The sequence below is a fragment of the Ambystoma mexicanum genome (assembly GCF_040938575.1).
Source record: "Ambystoma mexicanum isolate Mex_15411 chromosome 12 unlocalized genomic scaffold, UKY_AmexF1_1 Mex_chr12_unloc.1, whole genome shotgun sequence".
Taxonomy (NCBI): domain Eukaryota; kingdom Metazoa; phylum Chordata; class Amphibia; order Caudata; family Ambystomatidae; genus Ambystoma; species Ambystoma mexicanum.
This window is the reverse complement of record NW_027182322.1, coordinates 8,329,359-8,335,491: the sequence shown is the minus strand read 5'-3', so window position 1 is coordinate 8,335,491 and position 6,133 is coordinate 8,329,359. Positions and strand designations below refer to the sequence as shown.

Here is a 6,133-nt window from a genome sequence, read left to right as displayed (position 1 = left end):
CAGTGCATATGAAAGGTTTGTAGGGTTTCCTGTCTCCTTTGTTAGCCTCTGCAGTCAGGCCCCATCTGGGCCTGGTTGATTTATTCTCTGATTAGTATGTTGTACCTGTGATATATATATATATCCCCCAGCCCAAAAACCGCACTCCAAATCAGAGTATTTCACCCGTTTTTATTACATACCGAATTTGAAAGAAAATGCAACTTTTACATGTGTCATTTTGCAGCAACATGTTTTAAACTTTCCACTCAGTTTTCAATTGTATGCTCTTAGTAATCCATTGCTGGGGATTGTTAGTATCTATGCATTGTTGCTTTAGTGAGAAATTGTATTTACCGTAAAGTTTTAACCGCACATTAATTATTTATTTGTCCATTTCCTAGTGTCATTTCATAACATTACAAGGGGTTTAAAATCTGTTTTCCACTCTTATTTGGTGACGGAAGGTCGGATTTTGATTCTGTTTTCTGCATCTTATTCCTGATTACCTGCTGTGTCTTGCTATCCATTCGTGAAAAACTGGATAAAAAGCCACACAGTTTGCAATTAGTTTTGTATGGTATCACATGAATAAACCCAATAGATTCAAGTAATCAACAGTGCACAGGACCATTTTCCCACACATTTTCATAATGCCTTTGCCCCATAAAATAAGCCGGTATATAATGTTCATGATGGCTGTGCATGTCCACGTAGCCTGCACCAATATATGCCAATATTACCATATAAGGTCTGTCTGCAAGTAAACAATTATATGTCACGGAAGGAAAGTCTATCCCGACTGGCTATATCAAGACAGGCCAGTGTACCACATAACCACACTCATGTTTGCTTTTACCTTTGTTGCAATGTATACATATGCCATGACACACACAGAATATATTGGTCAAACTGGAGCCACCTATGTAAGCCAGTTTAGCCATGTAATGACACTCATTTTTTGCTTTACCCCTGATACCAAGTAGAAAGTAACAAATGCCATGCCACAAAAAGAAAGTAAATGCTCACTGACACCATAGGCCAGACTAGCCACATGATAACACGTATCATGCTTGCTTTACCCTTGATGCCAAGTAAAACATGACATGCCACATTATGAAAGTAAATGCTGTGCAAACAAAGCACGTGGGTGGACTGTGCTGCCTGCCACTCAGGCGAGGTATCCACACCCTTCCACCCATAGTAATGGGGCTCCACTGTTCCTTTTTTTCAAAATGTTGTATAGTCTATTAAAGTTCGTCTTGCTGTGACAATAAATGTGGTTTAAACATTATAAAATGGTGCCTGTATATAAAAAATATTGGCAAGTTTGGTAGAGTGCGAAATCTTCCATTCCTGTCATTCACCAAGGTTGTGTTCTTGAACTTCACTGGTATTTTTCCGTTTGTGTTTGATAATGAACTTTGCTGCAAGTTACATAATTATTTAATTTTCAAGTTGTTTTGTTCGTTATAATAAAACGTGTCTGAAATGTGTTTCACGCTTTATTTATTTATGGACTTCATGGATTATCGGCAATATGATATTCTCTTCTGCTGTTCAATTTTTCATACAATAGTAGTATTTATTGCATTGCAGTAACGTAATGGACTATCAGTGGCTCACCATTTCTGGGTGTTCCATCGCTATTGCATACATGGAAGAGTTCAATGCGCTTCGAAAAGCACACCCCAATTATCATGCTGTTTTTGTATTACTGGAATGTTTCCATGTGTGCAATTAGGATACTCTTTGAGTGTTCTATACTGTTTAAAATATCAACCGCCACCTGAAAAAAAGACAAAACTACAACAGGCCCCAGCGAGATTTGAACTCGCGACCCCTGGTTTACAAGACCAGTGCTCTAACCCCTGAGCTATGGAGCCAGACATTGGAGTCTTTCAAACAAAAAAACCTGACAACACGAATGTTTTACCTCACAGTACATGTTTTACTGTTTATTTAAGAATGCAAGAGTTGCTTCAAAAGAGCAACATAAGGGCCTCATTACAACCTTGGTGCTAAGTGCACCAACTTTACCACCATGGTGTAAACTCCGTTTACACCATGGTGGATGGCGGATTTACCGCCCCATTCCAAGGTGAGTGGGGCGGTAAATCCCCATTTCCCATTTTCCCTTCCCCATTCCCATTTTTGCCCCATAGGGCATAATGGGAGTGGGGGAGGCGCTAATTACGCCGCCGTAAATTACGGCGGCGTAATTAGCACCATGGCAGGTTAGCGCCATGGATTTTAACGCCTGCTAAAAGCAGGTGTTAAAATCAGAATCAGGCGTTAAGGGTTAACGGTGGCGTTAACCCTTAACGCCTGAGTTGTAATGAGGCCCCATGTGTGTGAGCCAAACCAAAGACAAGAAAGAGAAGGGAGGAAACGGGCTTTGGCACTCAGTCACAACCTTTGCTGACTTTATGGTGTTCTGTAAATCATTCAGTAGTTATAGCATTCAGATCTGTGCTGGCCACGTGAAATGTACACTCATTTATGTATTACAACTTTCTACTTACAACCATTTCTGACTGAACAGCCTTTATACTAAAACTTGGAACAAAGGGAAAGGGAAGTGGTATTTAAAAATGTGAGGAAGGGAGTGAAAATGTGCAACACCGGGCTGTTAAAAGGTTTTGAATAAAAAGCAGAGTCTGCAAAATAGGACAGTAATGACACGTAGACAGCCTGACACTGAAATGATGCCATGGCAGTATAGCTAATCACGAAGTACCATTCACCAGACCGCATAGTGTATCTGTTCAGTGGGCAGTTAGAATCTCTTCTTCTTTCTTACATGTGTGCACAATACTTTCCAGCTTCTCCTTCATCTCACTTCACCGTTCTTTTCTTCCCAGCAGAATAAGATCGGCTTTCCCAGGCAGGGTCATGATATGTCTAAGAAAAGTTTTTTGCACTTTAAAATTACCACAGTAGTGATTTGGCACAGTGCAAAGCGTAGTTACAGAACATACCATGTAGCAATCTCTCTTCCCAGTTGTGATTTACAACCTCAAATCTCCATGACAAACACATCTGCTTTAAAGAGTGGCCTGGGACCATTTGAAGAATCGCACCAGTTTCAATTTATAATCCTGAAAAAAGATTAACATGGACTACATGGATGAGATAGATACGCCCTTACTACAGGCATCTGAGTATAGTGGACAGACTGATCTCTTCATCCTTCGAATGCCAGTAAATTCAGAGTTAGCAAAATGGGTAATAACCTGCTAAGAGATAGCGCTTTGAATTACTTGGGCATGTGCTACCATAATTATGATTGTCTCGCTAAAAAAAGCAAATGGATCTCTTTGAACTCAGAGCGGTTGCCCTGTGGGGTGTAATCAAAGGCTCCAAACCAACGGAACTGAAGGGGCCACTGAAAAAATGACCTGGCAGCTTTTATAGAAAAATCTTCACACAGAAAATAGGCCTATCATGGCAGACTGTGGGGTTTCAGCAAGTAGCACAAGGAAGGGCCATGTGAAAAAGTCCTACCAGTCATTACAAAAAGAAAATCACCATTCTAATTCAAAAGTGGCAGGAGAAATTCAAAGGTCCCGTTCACATGAAAAACAGGAGTTTCAAACATTGTCACCAAAATGGCTTCGCATGTGTCTTTGCAGCTTAAGGCAAGACATGATAAAAATATTCCCCAGCTAACATAGGGAGAAGACATAGTTTGTGTTGACAAGATGTAATGTATATTATGCTTCACATGCAAAATACCGGCAAACATTTCAAAAGAAAAGCCCACTTTGTTTCCATGAAAAGTTCCTGTAGGCCTTGTGGGGCAACTGTCACAAAGGACTCCCCCACCGAAAGCCTAACTTCCATCCCAGCTGTTTACAACTGCAATAAAGTGGCCACTAAGGGTGTTGAAAACAAAACTTCCCCCGGACTGGGAGTCTCTGAAAGCTCATTTATGTGCAGACAGGTGACCTAGTCAGTGCATGACCTGAATGTAGGGGGGAGGTATGAACGCAGGGGCTGCAATCAAGGCCGAACCCTGAACAAAATACAGGAAAATAGAAGCTTTCTTGATTGAAATGGTGGTCCCCTACAGATAAGAGGACAGCAGTGGGGATCGCTGTGTTGGCCGGTGCATCCCAGGTATTTACGATCTGCAGTCTATACTTCAAACAACAAAGGGACTAATACAAAAAAAACTCTGGTCACAGGCTGGCCCAGAGTGGCAAATGGCCTGGAGACCAGAGAGCTACAATTTGCATAACAGGAAGATTTGCTTTAATTTAAAAGTACTATTATCATTTAGGCATTTTTCTCAGCGACAATAAATTGTACTGCCTTCATGTTCATGTCATTGTTCAGATAATTTCCAGGCGATTTTGTTGAAATGTGTACTTGGCTGCTCTGAACATGTTCTGAATTTGAGTGTTGGCAAACTGGCAGAGGGTAAAATTAGGAATGTGCGGAGTAAATTGCATGTTCCTAAGGATTATGCTTTTTGTAAAAATGGCGGAAAATTGAAAAACGATCATGCAAAATGGTGCAGGAGACAAACAGATTGTGTGCGGCAGCAATGGCCTTTACTTTCATTCGGGGCAGGGAGGCACAGCACAAAACTGCCGCATCTCTGCCCACAGAAGACTGACAGTTCACCACCACTAGGTCCGGGAACCTTGTTGGGGGTGTGCAGACCGCCGCACGACATCCTGTCTCCTTTTTTTGTATCCCATTCTTTTTCAAGCTCTGAACATGGAGCTTTTTCTGTTTCACCGCTGGTTAGACCGGGTTAACTCAGAGGGCTTGGATGGCCAACCACAGGCTAAAACGGCCGATTGCAGGTCGGGAGCCGGACCAGGCACTCGCCTTCCATATTTTCTTATTTTTGATGCTCCGATCACAGAGCGAGCCTCCTTCTTCCCCAGGCAGGCTGCACAGATGCTGCAGTGAAGCAGCAGCCCTGTGCCACCTCAACTGTTTCCAACTTTTATCACAGCGTTTCCGTAGCTCACCGACTTGGCATCCTGGGCATGCATCATAGGGGCACTGACTCTCCATGACCTACCAACAAGGTGGTCTCCCACAATCGGATTGAGTGCGGCGCCGATGACCGCCAGATGAAAGCCGCATCAGTGGTGGTAGGACGACGGGCAGCCAACACGGCAGGCTCGTGAAACCTTTGTCCCCATTGTTGCGGCTGGACCTGCGGTCATGCAGGCTAGTCGGACCATCGCTGGGGGCACCCATTATATGCATTCACAGAGACAGGTGTGGGCTGGCTCACAGGTACACAGGCCAACCCAAGGGCTGAAGGGGGCACCCAGCATACGCACACACAGTTCCCGCTGCAGGGATCACCCTGTTCTCCGTGGCCACACAGACTTACATGGCAGTCATGGTCACACGACTGCATCGTGGCCTGGGGGCACCCAGCGCATGCACAAGGACCTGGATCCATTCAGATTCAGTGGTGCTGCATGGGCTGTGCTCACACAGCATCATCCTGCAGGGGAGACAGAGTTGACATGCAGGGGCTCTGCCTGGAACACAGGGAGTGGGGACAGAGTTCCCTCACAGGGGCTCTGCCATCATGAAGGGCTTTGCACAGGCAGGCACTCTGCCGGGAAGGCCGCGCTGGCGCAGAGCAGAATAACACGCTGCAGGCAGGAGTCTGGAGGTCTTGACTGACGAACGAGAAACTGCATGTCCCTTTTATTGGGTTACCAATGAAATGTATGCCTCAAGAAACCTATGGGGCATGTACCTGGTCACTCTACACGAGAACAAATCTCTTCTTAATTATTCAATATTGATCAGGAGAGTATTACTTCATTTAAATCAAAATTTCAAGAAACAGAAAAAACACTTTGTAAATCTCTTTTACAGACAATTGTATTCTTAGTTCATACAATGTTTTTGACAACCTGAATTACAGCATTCATTAAACAAAATAGTTTTACACACTAAGATTTTCATCAAATAAAAAAGCAACAGTTCTTAGCAGAAAATAATGTCATTCAGAAAGAATTCTGCAAAATGTGCTGAATTTATAGTTTTAAGTGTCAATTCAACAGAAAGGTTTTTTTTCCCCACACAATCACAATCACATGTTGTTAATCCACTAGGCGTTTCGGGGTTATCTTGACCCCTTCTTCATGTGCTGATGTGATTTGTATTA

The 6,133-nt window shown here is 43.2% G+C and overlaps 1 non-coding gene across 1 annotated transcript; it reads right to left on the bottom strand.

The window, feature by feature from the left end:
• Window positions 1-1,792: 1,792 nt before the first annotated feature.
• Window positions 1,793-1,865, bottom strand: TRNAT-UGU (transfer RNA threonine (anticodon UGU)). The gene has a single exon. It is a non-coding gene; the product is annotated as a tRNA-Thr (tRNA).
• Window positions 1,866-6,133: the final 4,268 nt, after the last annotated feature.